Consider the following 15,798-nt stretch of genomic DNA (forward strand, 5'->3'; position numbering starts at 1 on the left):
GACAAGGCACTTCCCTGTATTTTTCTGGGTTATGGAAATGAAGAATTTGGATTCAGGCTATGGGATCCAATCAAGAGGAAGATTGTCAGAAGTCTAGATGTGGTTTTCTATGAAGATCAATTCTATGGTGATGCAGATAAACCTGAGAAGTCTAAAGCTGCGATTGAAGATATAGTTGATTTATCTTCCAGTCCTTCTCAGCATACTCTAGATGAGGAAGTTCTGCATGATGCTACACCAAAATTGACTCCCAGTGATGAGCCGGAGTTGCTTGATAATGATGAAGATACTGAGCAGAGGGAGCATCCTCATGATCAGGAAGATTCAAGATCTCAAGTTAGAAGATCTACGAGAGAGCATAGACCGTCATCCAAATATCCTACTTCAGAATATATTCTGCTTACTGAAGAGGGGGAGCCAGAGAGTTTCCAAGAAGTACAATCTCATAAGGATAAAATCTGCCTGGTAAACGCCATGCAAGAAGAGATGAATTCTTTGCAGAAAAATGATACCTATGAGTTGGTAGAGCTTCCTAAAGACAGAAAAGCATTGAAAAACAAGTGGGTGTTCAAGCTGAAGAGGGATAGCAGTGGAAAGCTAGCAAAGCACAAAGCACGGTTAGTAGATAAAAGCTTTGCACAGAAGAAAGCAATGGAGGTCATTCCTTACTCCTTAGTTGTTGGGAGTCTTATGTATGCCATGGTGTGCACACGACCAGACATTGCACATGCTGTAGGTACTATCAATAGATTTCTCCCAAATCTGGGCAAAGACTATTGGGAAGCTATGAAATGGATCTTAAGATATCTGAAGGGTACTTCCAATTTATGCTCAAGGATGAAGCATATTGATGTGAGGTATCATTGGCTACGTGAGGCGATAGACAAGAAGCAAATGAAGCTTGAAAAGATCCATACAGAAAAGAATCCCTCTGATATGTTGACTAAGGTGGTTCTGACTGGGAAGCATGAGCTATGTTCTCAGTTATCCGGTTTAACCTTCCTGTGAGTGAAGTTAGTTGTGGCTTGCTCCTCTAAGTAGGGAGGGGGAGATTTGTTGGCTGCCGACAAGGTTTTTCCCTACTTAAGATAAGATTTTGATCAAACAAAATGGAGCAAGTCATACAAAGATTTATCTAGATGGTTCTCCATCCATCTAGAAAGTTCTTTACAAAGATTATTCTAGATGGTTCTCCATCCATCTAGAAGGTTCTCTTCAAAGATTTATTCTAGATGGTTCTCCATCCATCTAGAAGGTTCTCTTCAAGATGTATCTAGATGATTCTCTATTCATCTAGAAGGTTCTCAATTTGTCTTCATCATCTAGATGGTTCTACCTTGGGGGCCAAGTTCATTCATCTAGAAGGTTCTAACTTTGGGGCTAAATTCATCATCTAGATGATTCTAACTTTGGCTATAAATAGCCAAGGGGTCTTATGCCTAAGATGATTGATGCTTGAGGAAGATCAAGCACAACACACACAAGAAGAGAAGTCAAGAGAGCCTCAGTTATACTCCAGAGAGAGAGTTAAGAAAAGAGTGTTTTAATACACCACTGAGAGTGTACATTAGTTTCAACAGAAGTTGTTTCTCTCTGTATTGTTTTACTCTTGTATTAACTCAAGTTTTGCATAACTTAAGTAAACATCACTGTAACAAGTTGTTTATAGTGGATTGATTGGAGTTACTTCCGTGGATGTAGGCCCACTGCCGAACCACGTAAATGCTGTGTGTTGATCTCTTGCATTTATCATTCCATTATTATTCTGTGGAGTTTGCACAACCATTGAGTCAAGGGTGTGGCCATCCCTAACAGAAGTATGGAAACCAGGGGCAAAGAGAAATAGAAGTCACAAGCCAGAACTTAAAAAGCAAGATGAAAAGGATCAAACGCAGTCGTTTTCAGCAAGTGATATGTATGATCCACTTTCAGCACCTTGTGGTCTTTGAGAAGATAATTACAAGCCCAATCCTTAAGATGCCATTCCAGGAGTATTGTGGTTTCCTGGTTTGGTTTTCCAACCACAACATCGACATGCCTTCGAAGAGATCAACAAAGCAATTGTAAGATCTAATTCCCAGCTTGTCAACTTATTGCAGAGTGAATAACTTTCGAGTTGGCTCCAAACATTAAATCCTTGTATGTCAGTGCTTCAATTGTTTCTGCGTATGTGTTGACATTTTAACATATCAAAACAGTGAATAAGGAAGAAGGAATAGAATTGACATTTTAACATCGGTATACGAATTTCTATTCTATACCTAAAGAAGTCAAAGATGCAGCAAATTCTGAGAACTGTCGTCACTAATACAATTCCGCAATCAGAAAAAAGAGAGAAACGTGTGTCAAGTCTCTTGTCTATCTCTACTTTCTTCGAAATAAGTGGGTATTACCAGTCAAGCTCAATCTCTTTATAGAAGCGAGATTGCCATATCCAAACAGAACGTGGAAATCTCCACTTGATTCCCACAACTCATTTCATGAATTGCTGCTTTCGATCAAAAAACCAAATAATAAATTCAACAATAACCCAAAAATTTCCAATGAAAATAATAAAAATGTACATTTCATCCATGAACGGAGCTACTTGCATTTAGGCTTCAATAGCAATAATAATGAAAAGAGTGACCAAATCGTTCTACCGAATCTACATTTAACACCCAGAAAACCCTAACACAGTAATGCAAAATTTGTATTAAATCTCAAAATTTGGGATGGGATTAATTTCCTGATATATTATAAGTCTTTTACCTAGTACGTGATGCTACCGTTTGTAGAATTTAAATTTTAATTGGAAACGTAAGAAATATTTGAAAAAGAAAAAGAAGATAATACTGGAAATGCCATTGAAGTGAAAGTTAGGAAACAATACTGCAAATGTTAGAGCTTTGCACAAATCTAATTGTTGGTACGGTCTGAAGAAGCGTCTCTATGAAAAGCCATAAATTTGTCCTGCATATGTAATCAAATATGATATATATCAAAAGCCTGACAGATTAAAACGAAGAAGAAAATTACAGTCTCACTGGTGACTTAAAAACCTGATTGATTTGGTGACTTTGGTTTGTTGTCCATTCTTTACGATGACCATCTCCACCAATTCGAAAGTTTAGGACGTGAGCAATCTTTGGCGCCAATCCTCTCCCCTTCCTTGTTCACATCTTTCCTCCAACCAAGGACACTACGCAATTGTCAAACGACGTAAAGAGGCGAGGCGGCACATACCTTCAGGCAGTGATATTAAATTGGGACAATTTACGACTCCAAGCTCCTGAAGTGAAGTGAGATCGCCTATCCACTCTGGAAAAGACACCAAACTAGGGCAATCCACAATTTGAAGCCCTTGCAGAGTGGTAACATCTCTTAGCTCTCTTGGGAGAGAAACCAAATTTGGAACGCCTACAATAGATAGATGACCAAATCTTGTAGGTCCAAGGCCATGTGCGCCATCTTCATTCTCATTGCTGATAAGTGCCTTACAGCCAACAATACATAGATCTTGAAGTGCGGTAAGATGCTGAAAGAGCAGAGACATGGATATTTGCATTTTACAACAATTCCAAATCTTCAGGGTCTCAAGAGAAGTGAGGTTTTTGCAGCCGCTCTAGTGGCAGATATTCAAGTTGCTCTAATTCCATAAGATAAAGATACTTCAATTTGGAGAGATCGGAAAGGGGAGAGGAAGAGGAGGGTGTTGTTTTGCTCCCTGCTGCTAGGAACATTATAGGGCAATTCTCGATACATAAATGAGAAAGGGAAGGAAATGAAGGGAATAATGGAAGATGATCTGTTTCCCTTGTCTTTCGTCATCCCCTCAACTTTGGCAAATTAACGACTGTGAGAATTTTGAGTTGAGAAGAGGACACGTCACTACCATCATTGCTTATGTACTCCACCTCACTTAAGTTTTTAAGCGAAAGACTCTTCAAAAAAGGGAATCAGTCCAATGGTGGGATATGTTAAAGCCATTTACAATCCAATATTTGAATAGAAGTCAAATTTGAGAGCAAGAACACCCAACTAGATAATCTCACACCTGCGTATCTAGTAATAGATAATAATTCCAAATTTAGGTGTGGCCAAAGGTTTTGCAACAGTTGTTCATCGTTTGCAATTGCCTTATCACTTTCATCACAAGATTCTGGGTCCCACTCTAATATCAGATATCGAAGTTGTTGCTTCCTCTCCAAGTTTGCAATCGTTGCTTCTAATGGAGAAGATCTCGAGTGCTCTAAACCCTTGATCCATAAGCCTCCTCTCAACTCATCTAAACCATTCACCGGAACTCCGGTTGACTTCAATTGCTTTATCAATGATGATGATCAAATGATCCTTACTCTAAGATAGTGAATTAACGCTTTATAACCAAAGGATCTCTTAGCACAAAATTGCCGAACTCTAGATGCAAAATTCGTAGATGTACATATCAGTAGAGATCCATGTAAATAGACTAAAGACCCCTATTCTAGTGCGATACAAACTCTTTTGAAATTAGTTTTAAAATACACATGGCATTCGGACTGTAAGTAAGCTCGTCCGGACGAAACTAGGTTAAATGAGTTAAATCCTAGTTCTTTTGGCGGCGTGTCCGAACGGCTTACAGACGGGATTGCAGATGAGGATCTCGGGTTTTCTTGTTCAGCTATCTCGTCCAGACGATTTGTAGATGAAGTTGCAGACAGGGCTATCTGGAAATCAATTTCAATCTTCTCGTCCGAACGTGGCGCAGCCGAGGCTTCAGACGAAGCACTCTATGATTCTTCGGTTTCACTTACTTTTACTATATTGCGCACTGCACATATAAAACTAACATGTTAAGCATAAGTATTTTGATCAAACGAATCCAGCCAATAAACTATAAGAGCTAACAATCTAAATAGTTGGAATCAGATTAATGAAAGTTTAACACCATAAACTGAACCATTCATAAGGTCTTGAATAAGATATGGTTTTCTACTTCGTGGGGAATGTTGTTGAGTGATTTATGTGACCAAGTTTTTATTTTACCTGATGCATTTGGGAAACAAGTTAAAAATAGAACGGACGACCACCGAAAAGGCATATGATAATTGATAAATGAACCCCAGTTGGACTTTCTTTTCTTTTATTAGGAAGATAAAAAAAAAAAAAAAAAAAAAAAAAAAAAAACCTCCAACAAATCTACTTTTCTGTTAGATCCTCTGCAAATATTCATAAGCAACTGCTAAAAAACAAGATGGCCTAAAAGCTAAAGGGGCCTACACAAAAAAATGCTTACATATAGGCAAACATGGGCTAAAAAAATACTAAAACATTGTGAAAACCTAATTGACTCCAATTAACACTTATTGTGATTGTATAGGTGTTTCATAAAATAGTATGCGGAAATAGATCTGACGTAACAGATAATAATCAACCAAATACAGATATACAATGAATATTAATAAAGAACACAGATATTTGGTTACGAAGAGGAAACTATTTAAAGAACTCTCTAAACATAAAATCTCTCCGAGGCATCCAAACCCAGGAAATCACTCCACTATAAAAGAATAAGGATTACAAGAAGTTCACACTTACTAAACCTTTGCAATTGACACTCCCTTGCATAAGACAAGCGACCCACTTGACTTTTACCGCAGTAGCCATTTCCAGAACATGTGGCACAATTCTTCTATATGGTCTCCTTTACTAGAACTCCGATTAACTTCAAGTGCTTAATCATAGAAACAAGAATGAGATTTCTCACCTTTACTCTAAGAGATCCAAACGCTCCGAATTGATATCTTTATCTCTCTCTTAATTCATAGTATTCGCTCTCTGAATACATACATAAGAATGTGCATAAGGATCGTTTAAAAAGAAATTTGCACAACAATTAAGCAGACGTGTCTGGACAGGGATAAGTACGTGTCCAGACACGGTTAGGGTTACATATGCGTAAACCCTTAATGTTCGGACATGCCAAGTATAATGAACTTTCTGTAAATTCTGTCTGGACATTGCTTCTGGTTGTCCGTATAGGTCAAGTAGAATGAACTTTCTATAAATGCTATCCGGACACGTCTTTGAAGAAAACAGGTTGAACTTTCTGTAAATGCTGTCCTGATTCTGATTAGTAATAACTGATATTGAACCTGGCATATACATATTTAGAAGAAACACCTTGCGTCTTCATCACTAAATGATCTGCACTACCAACCATGGTAATAAGCATTCAACCAATTTCAAGGGCATCACATATAAGCTTCGATACAGAAGTTCTCACTGTCTTTTGGGTTAAAAATGCTTTCAAGCAAGTGAAAGAACCTGTGAATGCAAAATGCACGGCTATGATTCTTGATCATGTCTTTCAAGTTCTAAATGCTGAAAAAGGTGTTCAACAAATTGTAGGAATAATACTATTTAAAAATGAGAAATATGTTTAATTGAACATCTCCTTTTAACACCCTCAGCTCATTCTCATTCTTACAACATTTACTCACCCGATCTTCCTCATCACGGAAGTCCCCTGTATATTGTCCATTGTTTTGTCTACAAGTGAGCTTGACATATCTAAGCAAATTGCATAAATCCCCCCAATGAATCTCATACACATTTCATGAACTGCTGCTTTTTTAATGCATGTCTTTGTTGACCATCAAAAAACCACATAATTAACTCAACAATAACTAAAAATTTTGAAAACAGTAAAAAGGTAAAATCAATCCATGAACAGAGTGAGTTGCAATTAGACTCCAGTAACAATAATAAATTTTTTTTTTGTCTAGATCTGCATTTGATTATGAGAAAACCCAGAGTTTCGTAAAACTTTTATCGAGTTTTTATGAAAAGTTGGGATGGGAAAGACTTTCCTGGTCTATCATAAGTGTTTTACCCAATATGTGATGCTACCATTTGTAGAATATAAATTTCAAATGGAAATGCAAGAAACATTTAAAAAAAAACAAGATATTAGGCACGTTGGAATACCATTGAAGCGAAAGAAAGATAGGAAAAAATACTGAAAATTTGAGAGGTTGGCTCAAATCTGATTGTCGGCAAGGTCTGAAAAATGTGTCTATGATGTACAAATTTAATTGTACTCGCAAGCGCACGAGTCGTGTGCAGTACAGCGTGTGCAAGTGCGAGGTTGATCCATAGGGAATTGTGTCTTGAAAACTAATTCTTATCTAAACTAATCCTGTTTCAACCTAGTTCTGAAGTTTGTCGTACATTTGAAATTGAAAACAAAGACTGAAACAAAATGCAATAGTTAAAAGATAAAAAGGGCACTAAGGTTTTCAGAATCCACCTCACCAAATTAAAGCATACATTCTCATGTGCTAGTTCATACATCTGACAAACAATTAAAACCTATGCATGCTCTATTGTTCCTATTGAAAGATTCAATGAATCCATCCATTTGACAAATGACAATGCATATCTAATTTAGTTCAAAAGATCCAATGTATCCATGCTTTGCACAAAAGACAATGGATATCCAAAGTAAATTAAAAGATGCAGTGTATCTGTCGGATGAAACACAATGAATATCCAACTTCGGCACAATCAAACCCAATTTTGTCACATAATTGAATTTGAAACGAACATTCGTTACATTAAGGTTGGAATTGTACGAACAAAACATGAAAACATAAAACTAATCAATGGTGAAGCTTTATATTCAACCTTAGTTGAAGAATTAGCCTCTCATGAGAAAAGGAATCATATAGAAACTAATTAACTTCATTAAAAATCAAATACTTACAAAAGAATTGGAGTTCAAAGCTCCAAAAACCCAGAAAACACGAATTTTTGACAAAGGACGGCGCCCCTGGCGTGTCTTTGTCTAATTGTCTATTCAATTGTGAGGGTTAGAGGTCTATTTATAGGGCTTAGGAGAGTCCTAGAAGCCCTAGTAATCCTAGGAATTTCGGAGATTTAAGTCCAAGTTCAATTAGGATAAAGAAAACCTAAGTACAAATCGGAATAGGATTCGCCTAGAATTGCGGTCCTATCTTGCGGCATGATTTGGGCCTTGCGGCGCTCCGAATTGGGAAAATACTATTTCACAATGAATTGTATAATTTGGAGTTGGCTTTCCAATACTGCTTGAATCACCAGAATCGGATATCTGAGCTGAAAGTTATGGGCAAAATACCGAGACGTATTCAGAATCCAATTTTGCATCCAATCCGATTTGACTTCAAATTGAGAAATTCCGAATTAATCCTTTCCTTTATTTGATTAAACTTTAACCATGATTGGTTAAGCTTAATCATATCTTCTAGGTCTTCCCAATTTGCCCTTTAAGCTTGGAATTTTTCCATAAACGCTTTCTTTTCTTCCAAAAGCCTATAAAACATAGAAAATACAAAAATGAAGTAAAATGGCCTAATTAACCAAAACCAAATGATTAAAACATGCAAGTTAAGGGCTGAAAATATGAATATTTTAGCACTTATCACACCCCCAAACTTACATATTGCTAGTCCCTTAGCAATACAAAACTAAAAACAAGAATGGAAAAACAGAATACAAAAGATAAATCCATCTTTTGTGGGATGTACGATTGCATTTAGCGTATGCAACAAGCCTATTAAACCCCTAGGCATCCCTAAAGGACGAGTGAAGTCTCGTGAGGGTTTAACAGGAATGATACCCACAAACATTTATGCACTATGTTATTTGATAAACAAGGACTTCCACACAAACATATGGTTTTTAACATCATGAGCAGGTTTATCATAGTGAACACTACAATCACATCATCAAGACAAGCACAAATCATTCAACTCAAAGATGGAAATTTGAGACAACACATGTTCCAATAAGTGCAATGTGAGACTAACATAAAATCCGGAGGCTTCAATTTATTCTCAAACTTGGGTGTACTTTAGAAGTGATAGAAATTTGCTCAGATGAAACAACCAAGGCTTAATTTTTTTGTTTTTTGTTTTTTTTTTTTGGTGTAAGTTATGCAATGCTTAGCTTCCTTAAGCTTTCTAATTAACCCAAGTAACAAGTGTTGGGCCAGAGACTCTCAAACCAAATGTTTTTTAGGGCATTAGATGTAGAAACATCCCTAAGGGCTTAATTACTCAAGTCAACTAGACTATGAAGCCAAACTAGCCATACAACCAACCAGGTTAGGTTTGTCATCTTTTTATGCGAACACTCAATGCTTTGTGAGGCATGAGGTCCGGTTACTCAATGAGAAGCTCAAACTGATTTGATTTTTTTTTTAAAAAAATTTTTTATTTTCAACCCAAGGTTTCATCATACTTCATCCAACCTATCTCAAAATACACCCCAATCAAGTCAATTCTTATACCTTACTGATTCTGTGCTAGTGTGCTCGTGGTGATAAACTCGAACATGTGAAATCTCTCTAATTCAACAATGAGTCAAAAGACTCAAATTCCTACTAACATACTGTGTTCAAAATGCTAAACAGACCAATGACATTCAAACCACAGAATAGGTGTTACCCTTGCTTAATCAATAACATAGCAGATTATTTATTTATTTATTTTTAACAAAACAACACGAATAATCAAGGAAAAAGACAGAGAAATGTCTACCCCACCCCCAAACTAAAATGACACATTGTCTCCAATGGGTCCAGAGATACAATACCAGGTGAGCGGCGCAAGTCGGGTGTAACGTAGGAGAATGCTCCCCCAAACTTGAATGGCAGACACTTGTCAAAATCTAACAGCAATATTTCCTCATAGAAACAAACATCAAAAGATTAATTGCTGTTAGAGACAAAAAATGAAATGACAAGAAATGAAATGACAAAAAGGAAAAGAAATCCAAAATAAAGTGTATAAAATAAACAGGAAGAAAGAAGACCACACTTTCCCCGATCATTTGGGTGTCCGACCAATCCCTTCCATCCTTTCTTCTTAAGAATTTGATATCCCTCTGAAAGGATGTTTCGCCATCTTATGTAGCCAACTTGCTTGCTCCGAAGGATCTTTTTGGGACGATGGTTCCTAGGTTTGCTCGCTTGTTTGCAAAGATCCTTGAGAGTCTTGGCATAAAATGGCTCTTTGACATTGAATAAGTGGAGCTTGGGGTTCATGGAGTGTCTCAAGAGGGGTTGTGATGCAGGAATGAGCTTCAGTACTCGCTTCCTTGTCATTGGACAGACTTGGAGGCTTAATTTGCTCCTGTTGCTCAACTTGCTCCAAGTGCTCCTCTTTCTCTTCCTCTTCATTGTTATCCATAATGAAAGGTTTAGCCATTGATGAAGATGATTTAGATGATGCTATCTCAGTGGTTTTCCCATTTTCAGTTCGCATCTTAGGAGTGGAGTCCAATAAGGCATCAGCTTGCTCAAGTAACTTGTCAATGTCTATGTTACATCCAAATTGAGCAAAGCACTTTTCCAATGGGTCCTCCAGATTTGGCTCATCAACAATCTCCTCATCTTTTTCCTCACTCCCAAGTATGGTGGTGGTTTGAACATGCTCATGATAAGGATTGCTGGAATCATACTCATCAATCATGTAGTGCCTTTCAGCTATCAACTGACTTTGAAGCTCTTCTTCCTCTCTTTTGGTGAGTTCAGCAACTAAATGACCAAGCTGTCCTTCCAAGTTTTCAATTGCTTGAGTGTTGGCCATGACTGCATTCTCCACTTCATTTATGGCTCGGGAGTTGACCATGGTGGCATTTTTAAGCTCTTGCAAGGTTTGGCCATTAGACTGTATGAACGCTTTGAGGGTGTTTTCCAATGATAAATCTTGTAGAGGATAATTGCAGGGTGAAGGGGTAGAGGATTGGTTGTCGAACTCCGGATATTCAGGATGGTGCAGTTCATCAAATTTGGGAGCATAATTTCCAGTAGCATTAGCTTGCCACGTGAAATTAGAATGGTTGCTCCAGTCTGGGGTGTAGCAATTGAAATTTGATTTAGACCCCAGACTAGAGAAGTTGGTGTTCATCTGCTCTTGTGAAAAATTGGAAAATTGTCCCCAGGATGGGCAATTACCTGAACTATGATAAGGGTTAGAGCTGTATGAACATGGTCCATATGAGTGAAAATGGTGAGGATAGTTGGTAGGAGTGGGTATCCTACAACTAGGGGTAGCATTAAAATTACCTAAAGGAAAATTCATGCTTATCCTCACTCTTTAAACAAAAAACATTTCCACATGAAACATTAACTAAATTTTTTTTTGTTTTTTGTTGGGTTGGGTTTTTTTTTTTTTTTTTTTGAAAATAAAATAAACAAAAATACCAAAAATTAAAAATAAAAACTCAAAACAAAAACTCACAAAACGAACCAAACATAAGTTTGGCAAAATTCAAGGTGCTGGCCCGTTTTGGTGCAGTCTGCAAAGGTGCGCTCGAGCGCAGGTGATGTGTAATCAAGCGTAGATGGGCGCAGGGTGTGCGCTCGCTCGGACCTGTGAAAGCGTCGAGCGCAAGCACGCGGGATGCTTGCTGCGTTAGGCTCGAATGCGCTCAAGCGTAGGTGATGTGCGATCGAGCGCTTTGGCAGGGACTAGTTCCTTCGGCAGAACTGCAACAGAAACAACAAAAACAAACAACTTTTTCTCTTTATTTTTTTTTATTTTTTTTTATTTTTTTTTTATTAGTAACTATAAACAGAAACAAGTAAAAAAGAAAAAAATTAAAAAAAAAAAGAAAAAAAAAAGAAAAGAAAAAAAGAAACAAATTGTAAAAAGAAAATAACTAGTAGAAAAATAAAATCAATTTAAACAAAAATCAATTTTCATAAACAAAAATCAATTTTCACAAACAAACAAATTCCCCGGCAACGGCGCCAAAATTTGATGTACAAATTGAATTGTACTCGCAAGTGCACGAGTTGTGTGCAGTACAGCGTGTGAAAGTGCGAGGTCGATCCACAGGGAATTGTGTCGTGAAAACTAATTCTTATCTAAACTAATCCTATTTTAACCTAGTTCCGAAGTTTGTTAAAAGATAAAAATGGCACTAAGGTTTTTAGAATCCACCTCACCAAATTAAAGCATACATTCTCATGTGCTAGTTCATACATCTGACAAACAATTAAAACCTATGCATGTTCTATTGTTCCTATTGAAAGATTCAATGAATCCATCCATTTGACAAATGACAATGCATATCTAATTTAGTTCAAAAGATCCAATGTATCCATGCTTTGCACAAAAGACAATGGATATCCAAAGTAAATTAAAAGATGTAGTTTATCTGTTGGATGAAACACAATGAATATCAAACTTCGGCACAATCAAACACAATTTTGTTACATAATTGAATTTGAAACGAACATACGACATTAAGGTCGGAATTGTACGAACAAAACATGAAAACATAAAACAAATCAATGGTCAGGCTTCATCTTCAACCTTAGTTGAAGAATTAGCCTCTCATGACAAAAGGAATCATATAGAAACTAATTAACTTCATTAAAAATCGAATACTTACAAAAGAATTGGAGTTCAAAGCTGCAAAAACCCAGAAAACACGAATTTTTGACAAAGTACAGCGCCCCCGACGCGTCTCCGTCTAATTGTCTATTCAATTGTGAGGCTTAGAGGTCTATTTATCGGGCTTGTGAGAGTCCTAGAAGCCCTAGTAATCCTAGGAATTTCTAAGATTTAAGTCCAAGTCCAATTAGAATAAAGAAAACCTAAGTCCAAATCGGAATAGGATTCGCCCAGAATTGCGGTCCTATCTTGTGGCATGATTTTGGCCTTGCGGAGCTCCGAATTGGGAAAATGATATGTCACAATGAATTGTATAATTTTGAGTTAGATTTCCAATGCCGCTTGAATCACCTCAATCGGATATCTGAACTGAAAGTTATGGTCAAAATACTGAGACGTATTAAGAATCCAATTTTGCATCCAATCCGATTTGACTTCAAATTGAACAATTCCGAGTTAATCCTTTCCTTTATTTGATTAAACTTTAACCATGATTGGTTAAGCTTAACCATATCTTCTAGGTCTTCCCAATTTGTCCTTTAAGCTTGGAATTTTTCCAGAAACGCTTTCTTTTCTTCCAAAAGCCTATAAAACAAAGAAAATACAAAAATGAAGTAAAATGGCCTAATTAACCAAAACTAAAGGATTAAAACATACAAGTTAAGGGCTGAAAATATGAATATTTTAGCACTTGTCACAAGTTTCTAGTATCTTTGGGCAATTCTTTAAGCCCACGACAATAGTCAAGTGTTAATGTTTGCAAATTCTACAATTTAGTCATAGAAGTGGGGAGTAGTTTTATATCTTCATTTGAGGAAAGATCAAGAAATCTTAGATGCTTTAACTTTCCAATGAAGTTTGATACTTCATGAATATTCAAGTTACTCAAATTCAAGGCACGCAAGCATTTAAAACTTGAAATAAGTGTTTCATAAACTCCCTTATTCCCATCAAGTACTGATTGACTATATCCATAATATATAGGAAGTCGCAGAAGAAGGGTTCTCATTATGTCTGCCTTGAGCAAGGGAGTTGGAATAATATCCCTTAATTCACATGGAGGATCAAATACCACATGCCGAGTTTTTTCAACTACATTTTTTTGCATATGGAGTTGAAATTATGCACTCCGCTCTTACTATTGACTCTGCAAGATCATGAATAAGGTCATGCATTTTGCATCCGACAATATCCCCATATATATCTTTCTTTATGTCTTGGAAAAATGACCTACAAAGCAAATGCATAAAATACTCGTGACCAACATCTTCAAGACATTTGTTTATATCTGATGAATGAATAAAGCCTTGAGCTATCCATAGTTGAATCAACACCTCCACTTTAATTTCAGAATCTTTTGAAAATAATGAGCAAAAGGCAAACATTGCTTCAACTGTGGCGGGAGATGATGATAACTCAACCTAAGTATTGGGAAAATATCATTGTCTTTTTTATTAATTTTGTAAAGTTCATTGTTTTTAAAGTACAACCATTCATTCTCCGAATTTTCGAAGTATAATAGACTCCCAATGCTTTTTATAGCAAGAGGAACTTGTGCAATCTATTGTACGATATCCTTTCCAATTTCTACTAGCTTTTGATTCTTTGGCTCTTTCCCGTCTTTAAATGCAATTTTCTTAAATAAATTCTAAGAATTGCTTTCAGATAGACCTCCCAAAAGATACAGCGACTTTACGATTGTAATCTTTGCAACTCTTTTGCTACGTGTAGTAATCAAAACTTTGCTTCCCTTCAATCCACCCAATAACAATGTTTCCAGGTTCAACCATGTAATGCGATTCTCGTTCCATACATCATCTAAAACAAGTAAATATAGCTTCCTATCAATTTCTGTTTGGAGCTATCTTTGTAACAAATCCATCTCGAGGCTTTCAGGTCTCTTCTTAGTTGCAGATTCTATGAGCTTTGCAACAATGGTCTTCATGTCAAAAGGATCAGAGACGCATACCCAAAGTCTTAGCTTAAAATATCTTTTGACGTCCTCGTCATTGAACACATATTGAGCAAGTGTGGTCTTGCCTACTCCACCAATCCCAACTATGGGAATGATGGAAACATTCTCTCCTCCATCGGAATCAAATAACAAGTTTTTAACAGCCATCTTTTCACTCTCTCTCCCGATGACTTGTTCCTCATGTACAAAAGAGTGTGTGTCTTCTCTTTTCCTATGCTCAAACTCATGTTTCACTATAAGGTGCTTAGTGAAGCCAAATTTGATCTTATCATCTGCAATTTCATCCAGTCTTACCCTGACTGCCTTGATCCTATGACCCATTTTAAGGCCATATACAAGTTGGTTTGATTTGGAAAAGACCTTCTTAAAGATATGGTGACACCGTGCCTGTAATCTCTACAACTTTTTTGCTACGTGTAGTAATCAAAACTTTGCCTCCCCTCAAGCCACCCACCAATAGATTTTTCAAATTGAACCATCTATTAGGATTCTCATTCCATACATCGTCTAAAACAAGTAAATATCTAATCCGATCAAGTTCCGCTCGAAGCTGACTTTGCAACAAATCCATCTCAAGGCTTTCGGGTCTCCTTTTAGTTGCACATTCTATGATCTTTTGAATTATAGTTTTCACGTCAAAAGGATCAGAGACACACACCCACATTCTTAAATCAAAATGCCTTCGGACCTCCTCGTCATTGTACACATACTGAGCAAGTGTGGTCTTGCCTTGTCCACCAATTCCAACTATGGGAATGATGGAAACATTATCTTTTACATTGGAATGGAATAACAGCTCTTTAATAGCCTTCTTTTCACCCTCTCTTCCAATGACTTCTTCCTCACGTACAAAAGAGTGTGTATCTTCTCTTTTCCTACGCAAAAATTGTGTCCCTATGAGGCGCTTAGTAAAGCCAAATTTGATCCTATCAGCTGCGACTTCATCCAGTCTGTTTCTAACTTGCTTTATCATGTGACCCATTTTAAAGTGATATACAAGCTGGTTTGATTCAGAAAAAAATATGCAAACTTATAGCACCCCCAAATATTTAGTATGGTCCATTCCGAAAAGTTGAAACAATTTTTTGGCTATGTTATTAAGGAAAAGATGAAGGTCATGTTATAGTTGTTGTTGTTATCATCTATATATATATATATATATATATATGAAAGCCAAGTTTTGGCTTAGAGAGTGCGTAGAATTGCAACACGTGTCCTCAACTGGTCCTATTAGAAAGTACCTAAAATTGCGACACGTGGCGTTTTAGATGTTAGCCTTTTAGTGAGACAATTAAAACATAGGGGTTTTATTTGTAATGCATTGAATTGTCTAAATGAAGAAAATAAAAGGTTTTCAAATTCTCTCTTTATTTGATTTTATTTTCATTTTCTCTTGCTTTATGTTAATATCTC

The sequence above is a fragment of the Corylus avellana genome, assembly GCF_965113065.1.
Source record: "Corylus avellana chromosome 5 unlocalized genomic scaffold, dhCorAvel1.hap1.2 SUPER_5_unloc_1, whole genome shotgun sequence".
NCBI lineage: Eukaryota > Viridiplantae > Streptophyta > Magnoliopsida > Fagales > Betulaceae > Corylus > Corylus avellana.